At 41.3% G+C, this 18,900-nt stretch overlaps 1 protein-coding gene across 5 annotated transcripts in view; it reads left to right on the forward strand.

The window, feature by feature from the left end:
- LOC127518707 (uncharacterized) overlaps positions 1-18,900 on the forward strand; it is a 66,926-nt gene that overhangs the window by 35,548 nt on the left and 12,478 nt on the right. The window lies entirely within an intron of this gene.

Here is an 18,900-nt window from a genome sequence, read left to right on the forward strand (position 1 = left end):
TGTTCTATTTGAAGCGCCTGACAGAATTATTTAAGGTTCTATATAGAACCTCTTCTTCTGAGAGTGGATATATTTACTGAAACATTTCAAAACAAAAAATGTCACACAGAGACATTCATACAGCATTGGCATTCAGTATATTGGAGCACTATGCGCTTATGCGTAAATGCACAAATAGAATTTTCATGTACATACATCATAATATACTGGGCTGCATTCTGTAATGTGAAAATGAAAATGCTTCATTCTTTAACAGAAAAATGAGGCAGAAGATGAACTCTGGCCTCAGTGAAACTGTCCAGGAGAGTTTACCACACCAGGTTATTATTCAGCACATAAAGTAGGGGATCTGTTCTGGAATTCTGAGTGAGAAGTTAAAGTCTTGAATTATATTTTCATCACTTTTCTTTTTCTTTCTATTTGTACATGATCTGCATAGGTGAAGATGACCTCTCACTGTGACAAACATACAATAACAGCCTGTGTAAGTCAGTTGAACTTGACACCCTCCTACATACCTCCATCATGTCTGTTCACTGTCCCTGTCTATCGCTGGCCCCAACTGCTGCAAAACATAAAAACCTGGCACACACACTTCTTGATGGAAAAAACGACTTCTTTGTAAAATCACTTTAGTTCCATCTAACTGGAGCTGAAATGCCTTTTGTTTGTGTTTCAATTGAGCTTGTTTTATTTTTGTTTTCATCAGGTCTACAGTCTTCATACAGTCTCATGAACAAGATATTTCCTTCTCAAGACACCAGTTTATGTCTGCCACTTATCAGATGAGCATCTAAATACAGGAATATGTTTGTCAGTCATTTTCATGGGTTAGAGAATGGGACCAGCCCAATAATAAGTACAGTCTCAGAGGATCTGTATATGTATGTGTTTTTGTCAATCAATAATCAAGAAAAGTGATATAGCATATCTTAACAATAGGATTTTGGGAGTAATGTAGTAAACCTGTTTTTCAAGGGACACTCCAAAGGACACTTGTAGATGCTAAAATGATCATTTTGCCTCCCCTTTGTTACATTTCAAGAACTACTGTTTAGAAAAAGAAAGAGAAAAAAATATATATTTTATTGCACTTGTGGCCAAATGGTTAGAGAGTCATTGTAACCCGAAGGTTGTGGGTTCAAGTCTCAGTACTGGCAAGAAATGTAGGTGGGGGAAGTGAATGAACAGCACTCTCTTCCACTCTCATTACCCACAACTGAGGTGCTTGAGCAAGGCATCTAACCACAGCAAAACTGGCTGCCCACTGCTCCTGGTGTGTGTGTGTGTTCAATACTCACTGCTGTGTGTGCGCTTGAATGGGTGAAATGCAGAGCATAAATTCCGAGTATGGGACACCATACTTGGCTACACGTCACTTCCGCTTTCAATCTGATGTTATTTTGAGGGGTTTTCTGTACAATTACTTCAATATTTAATGTTTTTCCACTGTAGGTGTAGGGTGAACATTTAAACTTGTGAAATTCAGATGAAAATCCAAAATATATACACCAGAATAATAGTGTGCAAGTCAAAGATGACTGTGGACAGACATAAACTAATATCATATAAAACTAACATAAGTTGTTAGTGTTCAGTGTTTTAAGGTGAACGGTCCTGCTGACATTATAATGCTAATCAACAACAGAACACTTGCTTGATAATCTCATATCTTTATGCAGAAGCTCATGTTTATTGTAGTCTGTGCAAAAGTCAGCAGAGATTGAGAATGTGAAATGATGGTCTCACAGAGATGCAAAATGTCCCTTTTGTTGTTGATGTATGAAGTGGCATTTAGTAATTAATCATGATATCGCTTAGTTTTTAACCTAAATTACACCATGGGGTTTAAGTGTAAAGTTGTCATCAGGTACACATTATCAAAGAGGAAATTATCCATACTGATTTTGCAGTATATGAAAATGTCCATGATACATGCATGGCCATCTTTTATTGTGTTCTGGTCTGATGGATAGTTGTGGATAACATCTGAATAAAGTACTTTCCCTTCACCTCGAGTCAGTGTAACCTTCCAAAAAATTGCTGTTTGTCTCAATATGAAAATAAATATGTACAGTCAGCTGCACAGCTAACAAAAATATGTTCTTAGAATGTTTTGCTAACATTATGAAAAATGTTATTTCTGAATGTTTTTTAAATGTTCAAAATGTCCAGTTTTTTAAAGTATTAAGAACGTTTTTTCTTTGTTTCTGTGAACATTAGAGGAACATTACATTCTATCATATTGAAAAAGTTATGAACACATTATTTCTGAATGTTTTTTAAATGTTTTAAGAACATTGTTTTCTTTATATGAAACTCGTCCAAACATCCTTGAATATTGCTTCTAGGATTGCGCTGTTGCTGGAGCCTGTCCCACCATCTAGGGGCCACAGACAGGGGAAACACCCTGGATGGATTGCCAGTTTACCTCTGCTCAGGGGCGGACTGGGGCAAAAAAGTGGCCCTGGACTTTCCGGCACAAAGCGGCCCATCACACGGTCCGCAACACACCTCACCATAAAACTGACCAATTTTTTTTTACACCACTTAATAACATAAAAATATAAATATTTGTACAGAAATATAAATGCTGTTTTTTTTTTTTTTTTTTTTTTTGCTTATCATTAACATTAATGAATGACTGGCATACTTCTTTACACTATAATTTGTCTTTCCTGGTGCACATGGCAAATAGTGAATAATAAAAAAAATCAAAGCTCTTTTCCATACAGGGAAGTTTAATATCACTAAAGTTCAATACCTACCATTAAATCAGTCCATATATAACAATGCTCTGGTATGATCTATAAAACTTAGAATGTAGTGCAGAATGTGGACTGATTTATGGGTGCCTTTCTAGTATTTGTCCTTTCAGGGGCTTGACAACTGTCATTTTATGGAATAGAGATCCAGTTGTGGAAAAGAGTGTAAAAATTCTTATGTTTATGAAAAATAGAGCATATTAGAATGATTTCTGAAGGATCACATGACTGAGGACTGGAGTAATGATGCTGAAAACAGCTTTGATCACAGGAATAAATTATATTTTACAATAAATTCACATAGAAAACATCTATTTGAAATTTTATAAATATTTAACTGTATTTTTGATCAAATAAATTCAGCCTTCCTCTTTCAAAAACATTAAGTCTTATTTCAAACTTTTGATCTCCAGTGTGTAAAATAATGCATGTGAACTAATTAGCAAATTATATTTTTATTTTAGATACTTTCCTAACACGCCATAGGCTACTTGAATATGAAATAGGCTATTACCATGTTTTAGTGTAAATTTGAGAATGATATTTTGAGTTTTATGAATAATTTTCAAATGATTGTGAAATTAGAAATCCTGACAACAGATAGGCTACACAAACATTCACTCTTATCTGATACGCTGAAAACTGCTACGTTAATGTTTCTTTGTGCATTGTGTGACGAATAACGTAAATGGCATTAAAATATGAACATTTCAAAAAGGCCAGAAGCTAGTTGCATCTCTGGAAATGAATGTACTTCGTTTTATCGTAAACAGTCTGCAAATATTGCTGTATGTTATTGTCTCGTCATGTTCAGGTGCCCAGCTAACACACGACGTAACAGTTATGTAATGTATTCATACTTTTTGGTAATGTCATGACTTACTAACTGACAACGTAACGACGTCGCATGGCAGTCATTTCATTACCTTCAAATTACCATCTCACAACGTCGTCAGTACGATCTCCTAATGTTATAGGATTACCAAGAACGTTCCAGATAGTACTCTATTCGTAATATATTGGTCATTCCATGACTTACTAGTAACGTAACTACGTTGTATCCCCGTAATATCATTACCTTCAAATTACCGTATCACAACGTCGTCAGTACGATCTCCTAACGTTATAAGATTACCAAGAACGTTCCAGATACATACTCTATTCGTAATATATTGGTCATTCCATGACTTACTGGCAACGTAACTGCAACGTCATGTGCTCGTAATTTCATTACCATGAATTTACACGTTCTTTATATGTTATTATATTACCAGAACTTGCTATTTAAAATGTGCAATTAAATGTCAGACACAAGACTGAAATTTCCCTTAAGAAAAAGAAAAAATGTTTCTTTTCACCAAGTCAGAATATGGATGACTGCTTTTTATATATAGTGACGTGACATACAGCGCGCGCCTCCACAAATGGAGTGCGCGCTGCGAGCATGTTGACGAGAGTAGTTAATTTTCTGAGGTGTGAAACTTTTTATTTCGTAACGATTTATGAGGCTAACGTTGGCATAATGACACAGACATAGCCTGGCTACACCTTCTCATCTGACAGCAGATACTGAATAAGGACAACTCAGGCACTTTTTTACTTCAACTACGTCTGACAGAAGAATTTATTTTTCCGAGGCGAGTCTTTACAATGAATAAATAGCTTTTATAAAAATGTATAAAATAAAGTTAACTTTGGAAAGACGCTAAACCTTTTTTTATTGTTATGTTTAGGTTAGTGCTGGTGGCCGTTAGATTTGCCATGGCTACCGGAAAACATTCAAGCTGCTGGCGAGGACAGCGTTGACATTTCTCTGTGTTTCTCGTCAGTTTTATAGCAATAACTGCATCAGATTGGTCAAGTAAAATTACCCACAGTCTACTTTAAGTACTTTTGTTAATATTTATACCTCTGTGATTATATGGTATCTTTCCTTGATCGTCGAATGTATGTTAGCAAAATGTTACGCTAGCATAGCATATGTTTTTAATAATAGGCCTACTGAGTGCAAATGTGATACACCTTTATGAGATAACACAATTTAGTGTTCATATGATATGCGTTTATGTGATAATACGTAGCATTTATTAGAATTGCAACCTTCATTGTGTAGGACAATATTAATGAAGGGGGGAACCAAAGAAAGCGGAACCAAAGTGCGGGTATCGTTGCACTGCGGTGCCTAAGTGACGGGTGCCTTCCTCTTCTCTCATACAGAAATTTGTAGATGAAGATGGCGGTTCGCTCTTTCACTCACTGATTAAGATTCTGTTTTCCAGGTTCGTACTCTGTAAAAACTATGACAAGAACTGTTTCCTCCTGAAGTGTATGTGATGTAGTGAAACTGTGATGAGTTGGTCATGGAATTTTTGATGCTTGAAGCCAAGTTAAAGAGCCGCGTTTATAATCGCGGGAAAAAGGTTTTGTAACAGTGGCGTTAGCGGCTGTATAGCAGATGTGTATTGTGGCTGAATGTGTAAATCGGTGTACTGGTGTCCTCAAGCCCTGGTAATGCTTTATTTCGTGTTTTAGGGTATCCTGACAGGTTATAAATTATAGTAAATGTTGAACGAAGAGGGGTATGTTGTTTAAAACTTAAAAGGGAGTCATACAGAAGCAGTTAGGTGTCTGGTCTGAGTTGAACAATGTGTTATAAATTGAACAGTTTTTCCTATGTGTATGATTCATGGTGTGACTCTAAAGTCATTTAAATATTCATGTACAGCCAAAGAAGGTTTATGATTCACATTATTACATTAGTATTATGGTGGATTTCTGGAGTTAAAAAGAAAAAAAACAAATAATTATATATATATATATATATATATATATATATAAAGACATGATTATTTTGTGAATGTGAGTGTGAATGATGTCACCCACTGATATGTGGAGAGTAAAGAAACTCACTTAAGTAAAGAAAAAGTAAAAAGTAAAGAGTAAAGAAACTTTCACTCACTGATTATATGATTCTGTTTTCCAGGGCTGTCATGTAGGAGAGCTGAGAGTAGTGAACCCCAGTCAAAATCATTTGTTACTCCAGTTACACCATTTGAAACTCGTAACAAACTGTGGGGGCTCGTCCGGGATCTCTCCTCATCACAACCAGGGGGAGCAGATCCAGAGATAATAGGACCACGCGACCAAGGTGACAAAGACGCTGCTGCAGGCCAGGAGTCAACCCGTGGGTGTCCGAGGAGGGAGACCAAAGAGAAAAGGGATTTCAACCTCGCTTAGGAGCCACACTGCTGATCCTGAGGCCAGCACACGCTACTTACCAGAGGGCTACACACTGATCCTGTGGTCATCGCACACCAGCATCAGGGGATCTCATCTGGGATCGGGAGGTCGACACGCACACACACACACGCCACTTACTAAGTCACTACACCGCTGATTTACTGAATTCACAAACCACAAGGGGACATCAGGACTACACACCATGTCAGCAACTCGTAAAGAATTAGTATGGGGCATCAAGAAACAGCTATTCAGACTCTCAAGCAACGACATCTATCAGGTTGCAAAAGACATTGTAATCAACAGTCAACATGAAGAAGAGCTGAATGCAAATGATGAAGAAGGCTGCATGGAGTATGTAGTCTCCTACATGCAATCTGACACCTTACTAGGACTTGAGGATGAGGGTATGGGTCAGTTGTTGGTTTTAAATGATTTGATAGGTAAAATAATTAATGCTGATGCTCCTGTTAATTTTCCTGTGGGTGCATTGAGTGATGGTAGCACACACATTACACCTAGTCACAGTCCATCCACTACAATCCCAAACTCTGCATCACAACCTCATTCTCACCCTTACAGTACAGTTATGCAAACACAACCTCACTCTAACACTCATACCAATACAACAACACAGTCATTAGAAGAACTGAGACAAGTGTATGAAGAGCTGGGTGAGAAACTGCGACGACGTGCATTTACAGAGGCCCCATCACCCACAACTTACCCCCACCAGGGTGAGTCAGAGTTATACTGTATGCCACCGATGATCTCGGAGAGACTGAATACTGAATACTGAAGGACTTCTCCTACCTGCAGCGCAGAGACTTCAAAGTGCATGGTGGTCAGGTTGGGGATCAGAACTCTGATTTAAATTACAACAATATCAGCAAACAAATCGACGAGGGAGTGAAAGAGGGCTTTGCAGAAGCAGAGGTGGTCAGAGGGGTGTTGAGGGTCATCAAACCAGGGGCTTTTAAAGATATGCTTGTAAACAAAGATTCAATTACAGTATCTGAACTCAAAGGCTTCCTCAGGTCTCACCTCGGAGAGAAAGCAACGACTGAAATGTTCCAGGAATTGATGTGCGCCAGGCAATCAGACCAAGAATCACCACAGCAGTTTCTCTACCGCATGATTGGGCTCAAGCAGAAAATCCTTTTCCAGTCCCGACAGGCCAGTGCAGACATTTCATATGATCCCAAGACCATCCAGGAGGTGTTCCTCCATACTATCTATCAGGGTTTGGGGACAAAACATGCTGACCTCCGACAGAGACTGAGGCCTCTCATCTCAAACAGTCAAGTCACAGATGAGGAAATCCTTCGCCAGGTCATGAAAATAATAAGTGATGAGAACGAGCACCAGCGCAGACTGGGCCAACTCCCCCGACAAAAGGTAATACAAGCACACAGCGCCAAGGTTGAGACGGGAGATCATAACAACAATAACAAGTCACAGGATACACCATCAGACAATGAAAATCTCCAGACAATAAAACAGCTCACTTCTCAGGTAGAGACCCTGACACACATGGTGGCTTCTTTGATTGAGCAGCGGACAGAAAATACTCGGGTGTCTTACTCTCCTTCTCAGCCAACTTCTAGTAGACCTGTCCAACCACAGCTGGGACAACCTGCAGTCCAGGTGAGAGGAAGGACAGCTCGTTGTCCGAAATGTACCGAACAGAATGCACAGGAGTGTAACCATTGCTTCGTGTGTGGAGAGGCGGGACACAGAGCAGTCGGATGTCTGCAACGTGTCAGGGTGCAGGGAAACGGGGCTCGGTCTTTGTGGAGGGACGCCCAGAGACCGGTGAGCAGCTTCAGTCCCAAAAAGTAACAAATAACAAACAAATAACAAGACACCCCAAGCAAAACAAACAGCAAAATCCACATGTACTGACCAGCCAGAGTAACATCACCTGCAAGGCACCCCTAATTGGGAAGAAAAGTCTGCTAAAATGTTTGATTGGCGGGTACCCAGCTACAGTCCTGTTTGATTCAGGCTCGCAGGTGAGCATAATTGACCAACAATGGACTGACACTCACATTCCTAATCATATCTTGAGACCTCTTTCTGAGCTTTTAGAGGAAGAACTTGGAGTCTATGCAGTCACTGGCCATGCTGTCCCCTACAGTGGGTGGGTTGAGCTCACTGTTAATCTTGCAGGGAATGAAGACCCGAATCTCACCATACAGGCTCCTTTCCTAGTCAGCCCGCTACCACTGCCCCAGCTCCTTCTAGGAGCCAATGTACTCCAGGAGATCATCAGAAGGAAAGAGTCCTCGGGTGATGTAGTTGCCACAGTTGTCAGCCTTCTCCGCAGTGCCTTTGGAATAGAGGAGGAACAGGTGGAGGCCATTGTGAATTTCATCCAGGTGCCTCCTAAGACATACTGTGATCCAGTCACTATAAGAGTGGGCCAAGACCATACTATCATTCCCCCTGGCAGGACAGCCCATGTATGGTGTAGGGTACCCCCAAACTTTGATGTCTCTAACCCCATTGTTTTATACGAACCGACGGAGGAAAGTGTTGTCTTAGGGCAATTGAGTGTAGGTGAAGGCCTCTTGGATATCAATAACACCTGACGGCCTTATGTTAAGGTGCCCATCTCCAATCACTCGAAGCATGAGGTCACCCTGCCGAGGAGAACCTCTCTGGGAACCATCCAACATGTTATCAAGGTCATTGAGACCGATGCACCAGAGTCACATCAGGCTGATCCCATACCAAGAAAGATGACATCAGTCGAGGTTAAGGCCGTCGCTTCTCCCAGCATCTCTCCACCCGAGTCCTGGCTTCCTCCTGTTGATATCAGTCACCTCAACCCTGAACAACAACAGGCAGTAATGGAAGTGCTCTACGAGGAATGTGGAGCATTCGCCCGTGACAGCAACGACATAGGGTGCATCTCCTCCCTACAGATGGAGATCAGGACTAAGGATGACATCCCAGTTCAGAGGGCCTACGCATCCATCCCAAAACCACTCTGCAGGGAAGTTAAGGAGTACATCCAGGTGCTGTTGGTTAAAGGGTGGATTATGAAGTCCCAGTCACCCTATTCAGCTCCTGTTATCTGTGTAAGAAAGAAAGATGGGTCCTGGCACCTGTGTGTCGAATACCGGGCTCCTCAACAACAAAACCATGCCGGACCGTCATCCCCTTCCCAGAATTCAGGACCTCACTGACTCCCTGGGAGGATATGCCTGGTTTTCGATCCTTGATCAGGGGAAAGCCTATCATCAAGGTTTTCAAGGGGGCTCTACGAGTGGGTCAGAATACCTTTTGGGCTATCGAACGTCCCAGCGGCCTTTCAAAGGAGCATGGAAAGTATGCTTGACACGCTGAGAGACGAATGCTGCATCCCTTACCTCGACGACGTGTTGTGCTTCTCCAGGTCCTTTGATAAGCATGTGCAGGTGCTACGCAGAGTCCTCCAAGCCTTGCAACACCACGGGGTAAAGCTGAAGCCGGAGAAATTTGAGCTCTTCTGCAAGGAGGTCCGATATGTCGGCCGGTTGGTGTCAGCGGAAGGAGTAAAAATGGACCCCAAAGACCTTGAAGCAGTGCGGGCACTGAAAGACAAGATGCCACAGACAGTTGGGGACGTCAGGCAGTTGCTTGGGTTCCTGAGCTATTATCGAACATATGTGCAGGATTTCTCACGTATAGCCAAGCCCCTGTACGACCTGCTCCAGTCGAAGCCCAGCACCCCTCTGGCCAAACCGCCACAAGGAAAAACAAAATGCAATCAGCAGTCCTCCCGTACTCCGGTAGAATGGAATATGCAACACCAACAGATCCTTGAACAGCTTGTGGACTGGCTGACCAAACCCCCAGTGCTGGCATATCCCGATTTCAACCGCCCCTTCACACTCCACACAGATGCCTCCTAAAAAGGTCTCGGTGCAGTTCTTTATCAGAACCAGGATGGGAAGATGAGGGTGATTGGGTACGGGTCACGCACACTAACATCAGCAGAACAAAATTTTCACCTACACAGCGGAAAGCTGGAATTTCTCGCGTTGAAGTGGGCGATATGTGAGAAGTTTCGCGACTACTTATCCTACGCCCCACATTTCACAGTCTTCACGGACAATAATCCCCTCACATACATTCTGAGTACTGCCAAACTCAACGCAGTGGGTCACCGGTGGGTGGGGCAACTGGCCGATTTCAACTTTGACATCAAATACCGGCCAGGCAAAACCAACATCGATGCTGACACCTTATCACGCTGCCCCCTGGACATTGACACCTTCATGGCTGGGTGTTCGGAAGAGATATCGGAGGAGGCAGTATGTGCTGTATGGGAAGGAAGCCGGAGAGCACAACAAGGAGATGTGGCCTGGGTGGCAGCCCTCAATTTAACATCCCACTGCCAACCTCAAGTTGAGCCTCTGCCGGAAGTCAGTCATGATGAGCTTGTGAGGGAACAAAGAAAAGACCCCGCTATTGGGAAAGTGATGGCGTTGAAGGAAAACGACACACCACTAACAGAGGATGACAAAGAGAGAATGGACACATATGCAAGGAGGCTGTTAAGAGAGTGGAGCAGATTGCACATAGAGAATGACCTTCTCTACAGGAAGAGTGCAGGTCGACAACAACTGGTCCTGCCTGCCACCTATAAACAAACAGTACTCACCCAGCTGCATAACAACATGTGCCATGTTGGCGTTGAAAAAGTTCTGAGCCTAGCGAGGGAGCGATTCTACTGGCCTTTCATGAAGAGAGAGATAGAGGTGTATGTGACCAGGAAGTGCTCTTGTATTAAACAGAAGAAGCCAGCCACACATGAAAGAGCACCAATGGGAAGTATTACATCAAATTCGCCCCTTGAGCTGGTGTGCATTGATTTCCTTCACTTGGAAGCCTGCAGAGGTGGATACGAGTATATACTGGTAGTGGTTGATCACTTTACCAGATTCGCGCAAGCCTACCCCACCAGGAACAAGGCTGGTAAGATGGCTGCTGACAGGCTTTTCAATGATTTCATTCCTAGATTTGGATACCTGGCCAAACTACACCATGACCAGGGTCGAGAGTTTGAGAATGAACTCTTCAGAACTCTCAGGCAATTAGCTGGTGTCGCCCACTTGAGAACCTCTCCGTATCACCCCCAGGGCAATCCTGCAGAAAGATTCAACCGCACGCTATTGCAGATGCGCCGCACCTTGGGAGAGAAAGAGAAGGAGAGTTGGAAAGACCACCTACCCCATGTACTTTAGGCATATAATTGTACAAGACACGAGGCCACAGGTTTCTCACCATACTATTTGTTGTACGGCCGTCATCCCCGCCTACCAGTGGACATCCTCTTTGGCCTCCTAACAGATGAGGGAGCTGAAATGAATGGGCAAAAAGGATATGCTGAGAAATGGGCAGGAAAAATGGTGGAGGCATACAGAATAGCAGACACAAACAGCCAACAGTCCAGCTCCAAAGGGAAGACATACTATGATAAACGGAGCAGAGGTGTGGTCCTTCAGCCTGGGGACAGAGTCCTTGTACGCAATCTCAGTGAATGAGGGGGCCCTGGAAAGCTTAGACCGTACTGGGAGCAGCTTATCTACATTGTGAGAGAACAGGTTGGAGATAATCCTGTCTACAAAGTAAGCCTGGAGGCGGGAGGCCAACCACAGGAACCTCCTGTTGCAAGTCAACGACCTACCTGTAGAGCCTCATCAGAACCCGACTACCAACACAGCTGAGTCGCAAAAGAGAAAGAAGAGAGCTTCAGAGATCCCGAAACCCACGCACGAGACACAGGACCCAGATATAAGTGACTCTGAGGAAGAGGAAGGCGTGCCTCATTACTGGTTGCAAATACCGATGGAGAAACCAAGAGCTGGAAGTTACTCACCTGTGCCGCATGTTACTCCTGACTTACAAAACAGATCTGAACAGAATGAGACCCACCTGGGAGAAACGATTCATGCAGAACCTGAACAGGACAGGGAGAGTGTTAGAGATGAGGAACAGGGGACATCCAGTGAGGACAAACATGGCATGGAGCAGCTGCAACCTGCAACCGTTCAAGAGGAACTGCATGCTGTCCATCAAGAGAACAATGTCCCCACACCACAACCTGAACATCAGATCTCACTGAGACAGTCCACGAGAGAAAGACGAGCAAGTTATGTGTTTACTTACCCATCCCTGGGTCAACCCGCTTTTCACCCGTGGCCCACTGTGAGTGCAGTTGGAATCCAGCCATTACAGTATACTTACCAGTGTCCCGGTACACCATACCTCCACCACTTCCAACCCCCGTCTATCGCCCCATGCCCTTACTTACCTGTTGTGTACCCAGCTCACTGTGGATGAGATGCCATGAAAGACAGTTACATACATTCTATACTCACCAGATGAGATCTGGCACACACACTTTATAGGACATATAGGATACATTAATTGAGAGTTGGAATGTGTTTTGAAAAAAAATGTGTGAAAGTTCAGAGTGAAATTGTTCAGAATACCTTGTGTCAGGAGCCACTTTTATTTGTTGGGGAGTGTGTGATACACCTTTATGAGATAACACAATTTAGTGTTCATATGATATGCGTTTATGTGATAATACGCAGCATTTATTAGAATTGCAACCTTCATTGTGTAGGACAATATTAATGAAGGGGGGAACCAAAGAAAGCGGAACCAAAGTGCGGGTATCGTTGCACTGCGGTGCCTAAGTGACGGGTGCCTTCCTCTTCTCTCATACAGAGATTTGTAGATGAAGATGGTGGTTCGCTCTTTCACTCACTGATTATATGATTCTGTTTTCCAGGTTCGTACTCTGTAAAAACTATGACAAGAACTGTTTCCTCATGTATGTGATGTAGTGAAACTGTGATGAGTTGGTTATGGAATTTTTGATGCGTGACAGGTCATAAATTATAGTAAATGTTAAACAAGAGGGGTATGTTGTTTAAAACTTAAAAGGGAGTTATTACTAAAGTTATACAGAAGCAGTTAGGTGTCTGGTCTGAGTTGAACAATGTGTTATAAGTTGAACAGTTTTCCCTATGTGTATGATTCATGTTGTGACTCTAAAGTCATTTAAATATTCATGTATTTCTTTGAACTGTGGTAGAACCTGGAGTAGCCTACCTGGAAGCAACCTACACTGACACATGGAGAAATTGCTAACTCCTGGCTCAGCCGGGACTTGTACCGCATGGGCAAATTGATGCATAAACACATTCAGACATTCATAAAAACACAGAGACGAACTCACACCCCCTTCCCCTCCCTCCACATGCAGCTCTCACATGGGACACAATAGACGAGCCAGAATGCTTTACATTTATTGAAACAATAATTTCTCAACACTAAACATTGACTCTCAGTCTTTATTCACATGTGTTTCTCATGGTTTCTCAATAGAATTCATAAAAGTTATTAATGTGAAAAACATTGCTAACATTATAGAACTGCGTAGCTCTAATAACGGGGCACACAACACAGCTTTAGAATGTTCCGCCTCTGCGCAACTGAGATTTAAACCTGGCTAGTGTCTTCTGCTAGTTAGGTGAGCATCAGATTGGAGATTAAAATTATAGCATTTGTCTCATTTTAAATAAATATTAAGAACTGAAATGAAAAAAAACCTTACTATTGCTAAATAAATGTTCAGCGATATTTTCCAAAGATTTTTGAAGTTTGGCACATTTTTTTCTCTCTCTATAGTTTTGATATGACAACTAGTAGGCTAAATACAGCAAGTTTTGTCATGCTGACATGTGGAATTATTACAATTAGCGCTGAATTAATTTGTGCCCTGCGCTCCCTTATACAGAAATTGAATAAAGTTATCAAACACTTTACAGTCTTCACTGCATAAATTATAAATTAAATATAGATTAATACTTATTAAAGATACAATTTTCTCTGTTACGTTTGCTCTTGTATTAACATTAATGACAGACATCACAGCAACTGGTTTATTAGGCTGCTGTGACTTTAAGACCTGCAGCAGCCGAACGTGACGCGGACCTGATGCACATCTCACACTGGAAAAAAAAAAAGTTTAGTCAGTTCAGATTAGAAAATGAACTTAATCTGGTAACATCTACAATAATTGTTTTTGTTGAAATGAAATAAATGATTTAAGATTACTGATTATAACTAAATTCAACCAACCGGAAAAAACAAGGTTTTACTGAAGCATAACTGTAAGTAGATATAACCTGATTTTACCTTCTCCAGCTAGTTAAAATTACTTAATAAGTTTGATATAATCTTTTTTGCTTTATATGATGAAAATCCTTTTCCACCTTGATATAAATACACTCAAAAAAATATTCATTACCCTAACTTAATTTAACTGAAGACATTTTTACATGCAACTTAATTTAGTTCATTCAAAATAATTCAGTTCAGTTAAGTCAACAGTGCTGTTCATCATTATGTGTAATGTACATAATAAAACACTAAGAAAAGACTAGTGTCAGTACTGATATTAGCATAAAATTAAAAAATGATTCTGTCTTACAAATGTTATCCACTACACTGTGTAGTGTAATCACAAACCATTTCAACATTTTTTACACAAATTATGCCTGTCCATCAGTTGTGGCATCAGTTCCATTATGATCAACAATTACGACAATAAAGTGTGAAAATATAATTAATTTGTGTGTATTGAAGGTAGGTCTACATAAAATGTTAGCAATTAAATAAGTCTGAGCAAGAAAAATGAGCCAGCCATTTTGTGGTTGTTTGTGATAGTCCACTTGGTGAAAAGAGGTCATAGTTGAGAAACACCATTACAGTCCCGTTAACACTGCCTGCTTTTCATTATTTTGCTGTTAATGAGATGAGCTGCATTCTGTGATGTGAAAATGCTTCATCATTTAACAGGAAATTGTGGCATGTATAAGTATGTGTAAGTATATGTGTTTACAACACCACAGATTATTATTCAGCACATAAAGTAGATCTATTCCAGATTTGTTCTGGAACTCTGAGTGAGAAATTAAAGTCCACAAATTTTCACCAATTTTCTTTTTCTTTCAATTTGTGCATGATCTGCGTAGGTGAAGATAATATCTCACTGTGACAAACACACAATAACAGCCCGTGTAAGTCAGTTGAACTTGACACCCACCTACACACCTCCATCATGTTTACCACATGTCTATTCCCTGTCTATCATTGGCCCCAACTGCTGCAAAACAACAAACTGAGACACATACACTTGGTGTGAAAATGTTGTGCAATCAAACTACTTCTCAAAGGGTTAGTTCACCCAAAAAAATTCTGTCATTAAGTACTCACCCTCATGTCTTTCCACACCCGTAAGACCTTCGTTCATCTTCAGAACACAAATTAAGATATTTTGATGAAATCCGAGAGGTATATGACTCATCCATAGACAGCAATGTAACCACCGTTTTCAAGGTCCAGAAAGGTATTAAAGACATCGTTAAAACAGTCCACATGACTGCAGTGGTTCAACCTTAAGTTTATGAAGTGACGAGAATACTTTTTGTGTGCAAATACAAAACAAAAATAACTTTATTCAACAGTATCTTCTTTTCTGTGTCATTCTCAGTTTACATTCAGTGCTTCTAGGTTCTACGTCAGAACGTTGGCTCAGTATTGGCAGAGGATGTTCGCGTGAGCAGCACGATGTATTTGTGTGATGCTGATGCAGGAGCTGGCCAATAATGCTCATCAGATGAGCATCTCAATACAGGAAGATGTTTCTCGGTCATGTTCATAGGTTAGAGAATGGGACCATCACAATAATAACTAGATAATTTACCATTGTCAATATCATTAAATAATCAGGATGTTGAAATACAGAAAAGATCTGACAGGGTAAACAGAGTGATTGAAAGATTGTTTGTTGAAAAGAACTATTTAACAAATGTGAACATGCATAAATAATTTAGGACTATTACAGAATATATTACAATTTACATATTGCTGATGTGCAGGATGTGATGTTTTTACTGCAGGAGAACACAAGGTGGCATCAAAACAAACACAGTACCAATGCAGAAATGTAGTATTACCAAGAGGAAAGATGAAGGAGGGTCTTTCTGAAAACTTAAGTGCCGAATTTAGGCAAGACAGTGAAAAAGGGATTAAAATGGGCATTTAACATATTTCACCTTCCCTAACTCACGCGAATATACACACTTGTGTGTAGATCTGTTTGTTTCAGATAAACTGTCTAAATAATTCAGACATTAGTTTTAATTTGTTTAATTAAAAAATTAAGGTGGTACATCAACCCCCGGTTTCACAGACAAGGTTTAAACTAGTCCCAGACTAAAATGCATGTTTGAGCTGTTTTAACTGAAAGTAACTTGCACTGACATATCTTAAAATATGTCAGTGTTATTGTCTTGTCTCAAGATGCACACCAGTTTGTTTGTTTTTTCCTAGTGAACGTTTATAAAAGCTACTTAAATGCCCTAATTGAACTAAGGCCTAATCCTGGCTTAGGCTAAGCCCTGTCTGTGAAACTTGGCCCATGTTGCTTAAGTGTCAGGAAAGTCACTTGTTGGACAATTTACTTAAACTAATTTTCAATAATTCAATGGTAATTCTCCATCAATGGACACAGGGCCTGTCCCAGTTCCCACACTTATGATGTTGGCCACTTGAGAGCATGTGCAGTGACAGGAAGTAACTGTGCATGTTAAAAAATGGCAGTGGGTGTGTTCAGTGCCCTTAAGAGCGATATTTTAAGCTATGTGTATCCCTTCATTTAACATGTTCAGGAACTTGTCACCACAAACCATGCAATGCAGAGGAAAACTTTACAATGTACAGTAAATTATTAAATACATTATTACATATAATTTGGTACTAAAACATAAAGTGTTGCACATTTTATTGGTGCAGAAATGAGCATGTGTAGCTTATTTTGTAAAATATTTTCAATTGCTTTTTATCACTTAATTAGAAGCACCACAATTGAACTGTGTCGTCTGTTACATATGAACTACTGAACAGATATTTAGAAGTTTAGTTTAAAGTGCAAAGTATTAAAAATCAAGCTCTGTAGTGTGATGTAATGTGTCCCATCAGGTAACCAAAAGTTCTATGCACACCTGCGGTCTTATCACCCACTTGACCGCTTGGGCTAAATACAGGAAATACGTTAGGTAAGTAGACAAGTGTGTCAAGTGTAAAGACCACAAGTGTGTGTATTGGGACAGAAAAAAACAAAAACAAAAAAAAAACAAAGAGAAACAAAGCATCATCAAGCTCCAAACAATGCACAGACTGAAAGCCAGACTATAACATTGTATATGAGTGGAGCGGAGTGAAACAGGTTTCCCCTCTCCCACTCAAAACAATCTGTGCAAACAACAATTGTTGGAAAGATACACTCACTGCATGCCATAATACTACCAAAAAATACAGAAATCTTAGATGGACAGGCTACAACGCCATCATTCCACCCATCAGCACCAGATCACCACACTCCACCCACTCATTCACGATCATTCTAATTCCCTGCACCTGCACACCCTCATCAACGCACCCTATATCAACCATCTGTCCCTTCACTTCAGTGTCTGGTCTCGTCTATGACAAGCTCGTCAGGCCCCTTACCTGCAAACTCACCTGAGTACTTACCTGTGGAATACTGACCTGTCTTCTGTTATCTGTCTGCTATCATCTGTACTCCATCATCTGCCCTGATCATCCGACACGCTGCTCATCAGCCACCAGCACCTATCCTTCACCTGCACAGAGAAATAAGTGTTACCATCCAGCTAAGTCTTCTTAACCTGTTAGCCAGCAACGGATGACATGTGACTAATGAAAACAAACACAAACTGAACATAACTGTGACATAACGCCCCCTCTGAGTAGGTGCGACCTCTTGCCATAAGAAGAACAAAAACAGGGAAATCCCAGGGCGGAGAGCTGATGGACCTGAGTGACAACGCTGGCTCTGGAGACCAAGGCGAGGGTTCAGCGACGAGCACTTGAGGTGTAACTTGAGAATCCAAGGACTGAGGTGGATCCGGTGTGACAGAGGAACCAGGTGGAGCCAGAGGGAGGGCGGAGCCTGCTGGAGCCAAAGGGGTGGAGAGCCGGAGTGCTGCGAATGGCTTCTAAGTCCGCAGTGCAGACATGGTGACGGCTGGCCGAAGTGAAGCCGGTGGGACGAGGGAGTCTGGTGGAGCCACAAGGCTGAGAATCTCTGGTGGAGCTGAGGGTGGGAGGAGCCAAGGTGGCACCAACAGGTCGACGGGCCAAGGCGGAGCGAAGTGACGCAATGACTTTATTAAACAGCGATTGGCTCTTTTACTTAGAAGGCACAACCAATTCCACCATATTGCTCGTTGCACTTTCTCCCATTCACAACTAATAGGAGTGAACAGTCTTTCTATATCTATAATCTTTGGACTGGCTAAGACCTGTAGTGGAAGTGTAAAAGGGAGGTTGGGAGGGATCAAAGACTATAATTCACTGTCTATACAGGGTGACAAGACAGTCATTAAGCTGGGCTGAACCAGCGGCGATGAAGGCACAGATGATAATACAGACAATTCAGGGTGGGAAATGGTGGAAAGCAGTACCTCCGATTGGAGGGTGGGACTATGTGACACTGTCACATAAAATACATGTTTTACCACTCTATTTCTTACAATGATTTATATGTATAATAGAGTTTTATTTGGTTTACATGTTTTTAGTCCATTTTATTCCTCTTACCATTTTAAGTGTGTATATATCTTTAAGAATTGAATGGTTGGTCTGTCATGTGACCAGTCACATGACAGGAAGCAGGAACTACATCTGTATAAAGAAAGCAGCATGGCAAATAAACGAACAGACAATCACAACTTACCTGGATTGTGGAGCTAACATTTTGTGGACTCACCTTTCCAGTCACAACTCCAAACATGGATTA

The sequence above is a fragment of the Ctenopharyngodon idella genome, chromosome 9 (genome assembly GCF_019924925.1).
Source record: "Ctenopharyngodon idella isolate HZGC_01 chromosome 9, HZGC01, whole genome shotgun sequence".
Classification (NCBI taxonomy): domain Eukaryota; kingdom Metazoa; phylum Chordata; class Actinopteri; order Cypriniformes; family Xenocyprididae; genus Ctenopharyngodon; species Ctenopharyngodon idella.